Here is a 10,931-nt window from a genome sequence, read left to right as displayed (position 1 = left end):
ATTAATTATTTTAAAAGAATTAATTGGTGTTATGTTAATTATAAGATTTATAATTGGTTTTATGTTGATTCTGAGATTCAAATCTTGACGGATACTAGAGATGTAAAGAAGAAATTTTTTAAATATTATTTTCTTTTTTTAAAAGGTATTAAATATTATTTCTTAGGCACATTCATTTAGGTTTTTTGTGTGAATACACCCTCTCTTCTATTTTTTTTCAATTTACACTACTTTATTTAATTCTCAATATACACGGCAGCTTGGGAGTTAGTTTGTGCTTTGAGAGTGGTCAATTTATACTGGTTTGCAAATGGACGTGGACTACTGAGAACAAACAAATTATATAGTTATACCATCTATACCTATCTCTCTCTCCTTTTTGTTTTTTTTTTAATTTAAAATATTATAAAATATAAATATTATATTATATAATTTTTTAATTGGTTTTAAAATTAATTATTTATTAAATTAAATTTTATAATTTTGTTTTTTAATTTTTTTTTAAATAAAATGATATTATTAAATATAATTATTTTTTTTATTATTTAATTTACTTGTTGCCAGCAAAATACAGTGGGGTCCTGATCCTTCAAAAATAATTATATTTAATAATATCATTTTCTTTAAAAAAATTAAAAAACAAAATTATAAAATTTAATTTAATAAATAAGTAATTTTAAAACTAATTAAAAAAATTATATAATATAATATTTATATTTTATAATATTTTAAATTTAAAAAAAACAAAAAGGAGAGAGAGTTAGGTATAGACGGCATAGCTATATAACTTGTTTGTTATGAGTAATCCCTTGACCACGTTGATTTGCAAACTAGTGTAGATTGATTACTTTTAAAGCACAAACTCTCAAGCAATGTATATTGGAAATTAAATTGTAAGGTAGTGTAGATTGGGAAAAAGCAGGAGAGAGAGAGGGTGTATTGACGAAAAGAACCAACAAATTGTACTATAATTTTATCCAAATTTTTTATTTTTTTTATCTGTATATTTTTCTTTAAAAAAAATAAAAAACAAAATTATAAATTTTAATTTAATAAATTAGTAATTTTAAAACCAATTAAAAAATTATATAATATAATATTTATATTTTATAATATTTTAAATTAAATAAAAACAAAATGGAGAAAGTGCGTAGATTCGGAATTAAATTACAAAGTAGTATAGATTGGAAAAAAAATAAGAGAGAGGGAGGCGCATTCACTTAAAAAAAAAAAAAAAACCAATTCATTTACTATCCTCTTAACATGTGATTTTGAAGTAAAGGGACGTTAAATAAAACTTCATAAAAATTAATCAGATATTTTTACTATAAATTGATTACAGAATAAAAGACTTTGTATATCAAGCAAGACTCTTGAAACAGAAAACGCGTCTTTGTCACTTAGAATCCTCCTACTTAACCAAGAGAAAAACTCACCCCAAAAAAAAACTTAAGTAAGAGAAAAATTTACCAAAAAAAAATTAAGCAAGAGAAGCAGAAAATGTCAATGTTCAACATTTATTGATTCTTGACCTTGATTTTGTGAAGAAAAAAATCTACGTGTTACAATAGTTTTTTATAGAAGCAACTTAAAAAGTAAATTTTATATATTTTTAATTTTGTTTGTATAAAATTATGTTATAATTGAAGAGTTATCTTCTTTCTTTTATTTGATACAATTGACTGTTCTGAGTATCATAAGAGAAACAAGATTTTTTTGAAACAAAATCATCAAATACTCCCATGGAGCAGAATCATCGTTTGGGTATTGTTGAAGGATCAGAATTTTCTCATCTTGAGTAATATAGGTGGATAGTTGGACGCCTTATTTACCTTTGTTTAACTATACCAAAATTGTCTTATTGTGTTTACATATTGTCTCAGTTCATGCATCAACCTATACAAGAGTATTAGGAGGCTGATGTGAGTAGTAGGGAATCCAGAACAAGGTGTGTGCTCTTGAGTAGAAATTTTGATTTGCAATTGACGGCCTAGTGTAATTCAGAATGGGGAAGTTGTCTCCATACTTACAGATCTTCTCATTCTCATGTAACATCCTAAAATTTTAATATAATAATTGTTATTAATTTTAATTAAAATAATTATGATAATATATATATATATATATATATATATATATATATATATATTATAGAATGCTTATGTTATAATATATTAAATATCTTCGAAATATTGAATAAAAAGATTATGTATCTTTTAATTTCTTTATTGAGTTTTATAAATAAAAAAGATTAGTCAGTTAATATAAAAATTGTTGAGATTATTTTATAATTATAAAAGAAAGCGTGACTTTTTCATATCCTAATTAAGAGGGTTAAAAAGATTATTAGTATTGTAAAGATAATTATTCTATTAATAGTATAACATTGTATATCTAGTTTGGATAAGATATTTGTTACATGTAAAATTGTGATAATTGACAATGATTTAAATTTTATCATGGTTTATCTTAATATATCTTGAAAGAAAATAAAATATTAGATAATTTTAATAATCAGATAAATCAAGATAATAAGTAGGAAAAAAAAAGATTTGATTAGCCAAATCTACTAAGAATATATCTCATGTGACCCAATCTTAAATTATATACTCTTGTATTATATATGGATAAATAATTCTCTTCTTTTAAAGTTTTATAGACAGTCTCTTAGAAAATAGAAAATTAGTAAATTATATAGGATTGAGAAGAAAGAAGAAACAAAAAGAATCTTGTTGTCCCACTGAATGTAGAAGAAGAATAATAAGTGAAACGTGTGAATTACTATGTGTTTCAAGAAGTGAGTAAAACGATCTTCTTTTTCTAAACTTTCATGATATAGATTTTAGAAATACATCTTTTTGAGTTTACCAATGATAAATCGATAAATTGATACATTGATATTTGTGTCAATTAATCCATTGATGATGCAAAATTTAGGTTCTGTCGTATCATTGCATGACATTATTTAAGGGTCTGATATAACCATATTCACATGTAATTGTTACTATTCGTGGGGTTTGATTTAATTTTACAAAAGGGGTATTATAATGTACAAATCTTCATTGGTTACATATTTAATCTTGGAATTTATTTGAAAATTCATGAATAAGTTTGCTTGAGTTTTGTGTTTAGCTATCATATATATCAACTAAAATATATTTAATATTGTGTATGCGTTTTATTTCACAGTTAATTATTAATTGACTCTCATGATGTTATAATTTGGGGTATGACTTTGTAATTTTTTAGTCATCTTTTAGGAAGTGATGGCAGTGTATATTTTATTGAGAATTGAATATCCATAAGATATTTTTATTTGGGATGAGAAAAAGATATGAGATACCTACATTTGGGATGAGGATGAGATTATAGATATCTTCATATGAGATGAGAAAGAGATTCTTGACACCTTCATCTATGATGGGGTAGGCAGTGAGATGTCATTGCATGGATATAAACTCAAAGATCCTTTAAAGAATTTGAGATCCACATCGATTCTAGAAACCAAAAAGTTGAGTCTAGTGATCCTAGAAATCACTAAGTTGTGTTGTAATACTTGTTAGTTTACAACTCATGATCACTATCTGGAAAGTAAAGACTGCCTGCAATACATGTTGGACTAACACAAATGATCTGCAATAAGAACAAAGGCCAAATATACATCATTTCCAGACATCATATGATGTTTTAGGAAGTGCTTGGCCTAATTTATTTTGGGTTTCTCTTCTCCTTAATAAGAGAAGCTGGACTCAAACAGAATTCTAATCCCACACTTCTACTGTGGGACTCAAGTCCCGTACCTTGCAATTGGATCCAAATATGACCTATCCAATCTATTTAGATATTTTAAAGGATCATAGAAATCCCTCCAACAGAGGCATGGACACAAAGAAGCCATTATATTATATAATGCTTAGTTGGATGTTACTGACTCATGGATGATTGGTGCCAGGGCTAATTAGTTCTGATTTAGAAGATGGTTCCTCTTGTAATTCATACTGTACATAATATAAACATATGCATGTACTGATGAAAATTCACACATACTTTTCCTCACTTATATTTGATATAAGATTTATGCAGAAAGAAACCTTGGCTTTTTTACATCCTCTTTAAGCTGCACATGTTGTCCCTTGTCTAATGGAATGACTTTTACAACTTCATTGGCCAAAACACTATAATACTCTCCAGAACAAAATGAAACAATGAGATTATCTTTGTCTGGAACTCTTTGCACAAAGCCCACCTGCTTCTGCCGATCACCTTCCCACCCATTTGTTGGAGTCATGGAAGTTTTTCTAAACTTCACCCAGTCTCCCACTTCAAATCTAAAACAATAAACAAAAATTATAAAAAAATAGTTGGATGTGGTTAGAAAATAAATATGATATCACATCTATTGAATTTATGGGGCTTAAGGTAGGAAAGGAGGGAAAGAGAAAAAGAAGGAGCTAAATTGTATTGTTTTCTCGGTGAAGGTTCTAGATAGTATTCCATAAGATTACAGACACTGGCACTTATTTATACTATGAATTTGGTCACTTACAGGTGTAGTTCTATTCTACTAGTGCAAAAAGCATACTAAGACAATAAACTCCTAACCCTAATTAAATAAGGAAAATAATTACAAAACATAATGAAGTTAGGAAATAGCTAAAATTTCTTCCTATATTCGAGAGGTAATTGATATGACAAAATTCAAAAATTTCCTATGATATTCTAAAATATTTTAAGACATACAATGAAGATATTTCAAGAACAGTAAATAAAAATAATAATAATAAAATGTCGTTGCCTTACATTGCAGGAGAGAGACAAACTCCTTTCTTCATGAGTGCCTCCATCAGATCTTCTGATATCCATTCTCGGGGAAGGGCATCCAAGATGTCACCTAGAGTCTTGCCACTGAAATAAAACATAACTCTATAAGTCATAGGAGGGACTTTCTTTTGAAATGGAAAAATGAAAGTTGTCAAAGTTTTCTAAAAGGATGGACAAAAGTTTTTCAGATGGTAAAAAGATGAAAAAAAAAATGTAATCAAAATCTAATGAGAATGAGTGCACAGAGCTGCAACTTGCCAGTAGTTTCTGACTAATACATCAGCATTAGGATTCCCAAGCATACAATGAGCCAATCAAGATTTTCACGTATCATTTTTGCTGTTCCTGCTGCTATATGGAGAGCAGTGTTACCATCATCATCCTGAGACAAAATAAACAGCTTAGAACTTTAAATTAGAAACATAATAGCAAAACTTATTTCAGACAATAGGCGGACACTGGAATGTCAACTTTCAAATATTTATAGCATGTAACAATTTTTTGTTAAAAAAACATATTCCACCCTGCTTATCCTTGTGCATGTACACAAGCCAGCCTAAAATGTAAAAGATAGATATGATAAAGACAACAGTAAATCAAAACTAAAGCATACTTACTGTTTAGGATAAAAGGTAGATTTAAAGTTTATGCACTTTTCAGTGTTGGTACAGAAGTTACGCTAGTAACACTTTAACAACCCCTGAACTCTGGCTCACTATTGAGGAGTTAAAATGAATGGTGAGGTTTCATTTGTAAAACTTCATCCTCCAGAAGTTCGGTGCAATCTAAAAACTGTCATTGAGAAGATTTTAGTTCCAGTCAGGTGCTACTTGTAACTGCCTAGTTGTCAATTTTAGAGTGCACCATAAAATGTTATGAACCAACTCTTAGTTTGAGATATTATGTACTAACTTTTTGAAGAGGATAAACCTCAAATTGTTAAATTGCAATTTGTCTGACAGATTAAATGCCTGCAATGGAAGCAAACACTAAACTTTCAAGTTTCAACTATATCATTAGATCTCAAATATTCCCAAACAGATGACAATTGTATAAACTTAGAGAGACTTCAATATTCCATTCTACATTTTCAACAGCATATGTAACTTTTTGAGTTCTAATAAGAATCATGTCCCTTAGATTAGTCAGTCCCCCAACCATTTATAACCATATAAATTATCATTAGGCTTAATTTACTCTGTGACGAAGTGGCTGACTACAGTGAACTGGAGACTGAACTCAGCAATCAATCAGTCATATGATGAAGTTCAATTCCAAATCTACTATAATCAAATAGAAAAATCATTTTATAATGTATCAGAGAGATCAAGAGGAAAAAAGAAATAAGATCAAAGCACCATATATTCGTTTTGAAACAATACAATAATAAGAGATATGAAACTTTGCCTTTATATTTACTTTTGGAATCAAATTTTAATTTATGACATTATTAATTAAAATTAACTAAACTACTTTGATTGGTCTTGATGAATTAATTATTTGTTTCTTATATAAAGAACCAACAGTAGTATAACACTTAGTGTAATGCTGTAGTTAAACAGAGTAAATTCAGAACTTGAATTAAAACCTGCAAATTACAATCTGCCCCAATACATAGAAGTAGTTCAACACATGACTTAGCACCCCTAGCTAAGGCTATGTGAAGAGGAATGCCATTGTGCACATTACGAATGTTCACATCAACACCAGCAGCAAGAATAACCTACTCAACACCAAAAAACAGAAGTTAGTTAACATCAGATACAAAAGGCACATACTTCATATTCCAACATGATATTGAATATTGATGGATATTTAATCATTCTAATCAAGAATCTGGTTTACTCACCTTAACCAATTTAACATCGTCAGTCATAACAGCTGTATGCAAAGCTGTCCGCCCATGCTGTGAATGTTGAGCAGATGGATCTGCTCCGCAGAAAGCAAAATTTGCACCTATTCTCTCTCCTCTATATTTTGCATGAGCAAACAAAATCAGATGACTTAACTATTTTAGAAAACAGAAGCTTTATTAATTATTAGCATAAATTAGGAATACCTACTAGAAGAAAATATGCACTGAACTTTGTTTGGAATAAAAAAAAACAGCAATAACAACAGGTATGAATAAAAAACTATAATAGCCCAATCAACAGACAAGATGAATTCTAAAATCATTATCAAGTATTAACCAATAATCCCAGATATTCATACCACTTTCATGATCTTTCTTGGAGGCAGCAGCCATCAACAAAGCAGTGCTCATAGGGCTTGGGATGTCATGTCAATTGATTCAGCAATCTCATCAGAAGTTGCAACTTCAGCAATCCCATGTTTGAATTTAGATATCATTCCAAGTTGTCACACACAAGTGCAGCAGTCTGCAACATCAAAAGTGTAAAACTAGATGATCACAGATGCATGTGAGGCGAAATGATATCTATATTCAAACACCCACACAGAAACAAGAATGCATTTAAAATGTTGCAATCCCATATAGAAATTCCAACAAATATGAGAAGAAATAAAACACCCAAGAACTAAAAAACTAACCCCCAGAATTATGATAAAAAGAAGCAATTTCCTTTAAAATTAGCTAAAATACCAGCTTCAGTGGTATTTAACTTGCTATTATATGATTGACCTACAGCATATGCTTTCAGTTTCCTAGAAGCAGTAGTAAAGAACGGATTCATAAAATATTTTATTATCTTTACTACTTAAATAAGGACAAAGAAGAGGTGGCCATGGTTGATTCAGACAGGAATAATTGATTTTTTTCTTTCCAGTTTTCCCATCAGCAATATCACAGTGCAGAAATCTTCTACTGTGGTTTATTCAAAGTAAAAGAATAGACTACCATCTTTTACATCTAAGAAACCATTCCTTTGCCCTAGATATATTACGACCAGACCCAACTTACTCATGAGGAAAAACAAAACAACGGATACAGGTATAAAAACCCAAGCTTCACAAAGACATTTGTCAAAGTATCCTGATGATATCTATAATCTATCAGTATAGTCTAGCATGAGAGCAAAAACAAATGGAATATAACACCAACAACTTAATAATTACTCTATCCAAAGTAAAAATAGTACTAGTGATAAGAAATAAGAACCATGTAGATCTATTCTCTATACAAAGGTCGTCAAATAAAACAATGATCATATCATCATACTATTGTAAGTATTCATATATTATGTAATTTATAAATAAATAAAAAATCTCTATTTACAAATATGGTTATTCTGAAACTTGATTACTAAAATTATTGTAATATAAAGCATTACAATATGATTTTTTTTTCCTTTTGCTGACAAAAGCTCACACTAAAAACTCAATAGAATAAGGAACCAGAATGACAAGGGACTGTTGATTAAACCTAGATAATGCACAGAAGATGAAAAAAAATCAGTAAAGAGGTCTGCCAGTGTTAGGGGGAAACCAACAACCTGTTTGTTTAGCCCGCAGACAACATACATCAATAAAGAACTATCTATTGAAAAGGTAAGATCCATGACCTCTAAATTTGGAGAGAACTATGGAAGACCACAAACAAAATTTGGCATCAATAAGATAGTGTCCACCAGCAAATTAGAAAGTTTTTCAGTGGAATCAAAATTCAGAAGGAACGCACCATAATGAAGAGATAATAAGAATAAATGTCACTTATGTAAGATATTGAGCATTAGCAGCAATTATTCATTATACATTAAAGGATTTTAGAGAAATATATTGTCATTCTGTTCCAATTCCTATCCTAAATTGTACTCAATTGTACAAGCAGCTAAGAAATTACAGAAGTAGTCTGTATCAATTTTATCCAGCTAAGGTGCATGTTTCGACATGAGTTTGCTGCTCCATGCTAGAGAAAAGCCATGCTGTCATTGCAGTGGACTGAGACAGCTAAAGTGCATGTTTCACATTGATCATTGGATATGCAAAATTGATGAGTAAGATCCGTTTCTTTCTGTACCTCTGGAGTCCTAGACTGATTGACAAGTTTGGCAAACACATTTTAAGCTTAAGAAGAAAATTGATGGGAAATCTATACTTAAGACATATTATTTGGATTCAAGATGGCAATTGATCCATTTTCCAGTATCACAAGGGCACAGTCAGCGGACTTCTTGGGAACTGCTCTATGCAGGATAGATTCACCTTCATCATCCACTGCATTAGGATCAGCTCCAGCTAATAGTAATTCCTGTTATTTTACCATATATTTATATGAATATAGCTCTAGTAAATGCAAAGACGAACCTGAATATGATTAAAGTAAAACATACTCGCATGCATTCTGGTTGGCCATGATGTGCACAAACATGAGCAACAGATGGGCCAAAGCCATCTCTTAATTGTGGCCTCACATTAGCACCTCTTTTGATAAGACTGCGAACGCATTCTGGGGATCCAGCAGCTAATGCATAAACAAGAGGAGGATCTCCATCTTTGTCCAAGACGTCAACATTTGCTTCTTCATACTCCAAAATTGCCTCAACAAGTTCTGCACTGCCACATCTACAAGCTAAGTGGAGAGCAGTTTGTTCATCAGCATTTTGAGCTTCCAGCAGAGAAGATAGGCTGTTGCTGCCATAGTCTGATGCAGCCTTGAAAAGAAGATCACTGTACGGAAAGTACAAAGAAAAAGAATGAATTGCAAAATGAAAATGAAAGCAAGCTCAAGGAAGATTGTTTGTGACTTTGATGCACCAACTGACCTAACACTTCTAACATCCCCGAGACACACATTGATGAAGATGGAATGGGTTTTTCTGAGAAACTTCTAATTCTTGCACAGGGGACAACTCTATCACTGTATTTACAGAAATATAAAACATGTACAAGTCAATTGTTTGGCATCTATGACAACTGCAAATTTGGCTCATTTCCACACCACATATCAAAAACTATAAATAGGCTACATTTTGACTGCTCAATCAGATGTCATAAAACCAGCATAGAAGATACAAGTCGTGGATAATTATAATGGGCTTACTTATCTGGGGAAGGCTGCGCGGCATTCCCTGCGAATGACGGAGAAATATTGCCAACATTGCAGTAAAACTAGACCTTTTAGATGGCTTGAACTGCAAGCACTCTCCAATCATCCTCCACAAATCACTAGGTATTCCACCACCAACCACACTGGCATAGTGTGGAAGCAGTTTCTTTGCCTTGACAACTGCTTGATAAATTTCCTCCGAACTTAAACCAGCCCAACTACACAAGCATAGAATTTGCGATATGCAACTCTAGAAAACCAGAATGCAAAGAAAAAGAAAAATTGAATGATGAGTTGATTCATGTACGGAACAAAACCCGTGCCCATCTCCACCAGTGTACAACCAAAACTCCAGGCATCAGACTCTGCTGATATACCTATTGCATCTTCCCAGAACAAATTTAATGATTTCTTCAGAAGTTGCCCCCAAGCCTCTGGAGCTGTATAATGTGGACTAAGCACGGTACATTCCATATACATGAGTGGGTGTTTGAGGAGTCATGCTCAGGTTGGCCCTTCCAACAGGAATGCTTCTTCAGAATAGCAGTAATCAGAAATCACAGCAAGGCCAGTTGAATCAAGAAGAAGATTGGATGTTTTTATATTCATGCAAACAATGCCTGCAGCATGTAACTCAACAATCCCTCGTGCAAGGTCTGCCCCATATCTACATTCGGGCAAAATTTGATGACACTATTCATACTTCATAGTTATCACAGGCAATTGATATGCAGTAAGGCAGAACTCGAACTTCATGGAAATGGCTTTTAAACTGCCCATATTGCATAAATAAGAATTAAGAAAAGCAAACCATCAAGTCATAGATAAAACGGTTCTGGTGAGAGTGAGACGTTTCAAATTTCAACATAATTTTAACCAAATAATTCAATCTTCTCTTTGTTTATGATTTATTTGCATGAAAACAGAAAAGGCAGCGGCAGAACACAGTTAACTGATAAAGTTGTATCAAGTTCCGGCAATAAATTTCTTGCCACAACCTTACCAAAGAAACCACATAGAAAAAGGAAATAAATTGCTGCAACCAGGAATTTGATTAGAGAATAAAAACAATAAAACAATGTTTGTTAGTACAACATCAGAA

The 10,931-nt window shown here is 31.3% G+C and overlaps 1 pseudogene; it reads right to left on the bottom strand.

Moving 5' to 3' along the window:
* Nucleotides 1-4,075: 4,075 nt before the first annotated feature.
* Nucleotides 4,076-10,303, bottom strand: LOC100789236 (E3 ubiquitin-protein ligase KEG-like; annotated as a pseudogene).
* Between the last annotated feature and the right edge of the window lie 628 nt (nt 10,304-10,931).

Source organism: Glycine max, chromosome 15, assembly GCF_000004515.6.
Source record: "Glycine max cultivar Williams 82 chromosome 15, Glycine_max_v4.0, whole genome shotgun sequence".
Lineage (NCBI taxonomy): Eukaryota > Viridiplantae > Streptophyta > Magnoliopsida > Fabales > Fabaceae > Glycine > Glycine max.
This window is presented reverse-complemented; position numbering and strand designations above follow the sequence as displayed.